Source organism: Aptenodytes forsteri, unplaced genomic scaffold, assembly GCF_000699145.1.
Source record: "Aptenodytes forsteri isolate BGI_AS27 unplaced genomic scaffold, ASM69914v1 Scaffold143, whole genome shotgun sequence".
In the NCBI taxonomy this organism is placed as follows: Eukaryota; Metazoa; Chordata; class Aves; order Sphenisciformes; family Spheniscidae; genus Aptenodytes; species Aptenodytes forsteri.
Window position 1 is genome coordinate 8,007,257 of NW_008794951.1, and position 368 is coordinate 8,007,624.

Consider the following 368-nt stretch of genomic DNA (forward strand, 5'->3'; position numbering starts at 1 on the left):
TCTCGGCCGACGGGGCGGGAACGGGGTTACACGTGTGCGCCTCCGGTTTTTTTGCTCTGGATGATTTGCTTAGAAACCCGAGCTCATCTGAAATATTTACAAAAGTAAAACCCGTTGGGGAACTCTTAATTAGACTCTATTAAAAATGAATGGTTACAGGAGTCCCCAGAGGAAGTAAATAATTCAATCTTTTCAGTATGTTTGACGAGCGTGTTTTTAGTCTGGACAACTTTTCTTTCCCTTTTTTTTTTTTTTCCTTTTTTTTAGGGGTCTGCGTTATTCTGTATTTCTGTATTTCTGTGGGCGCTGCGGAACAGCCCCGAGCTGCAGCCCCCGCGGAGCCCCGGGGCCGCCGGCTGAGCGGGCGA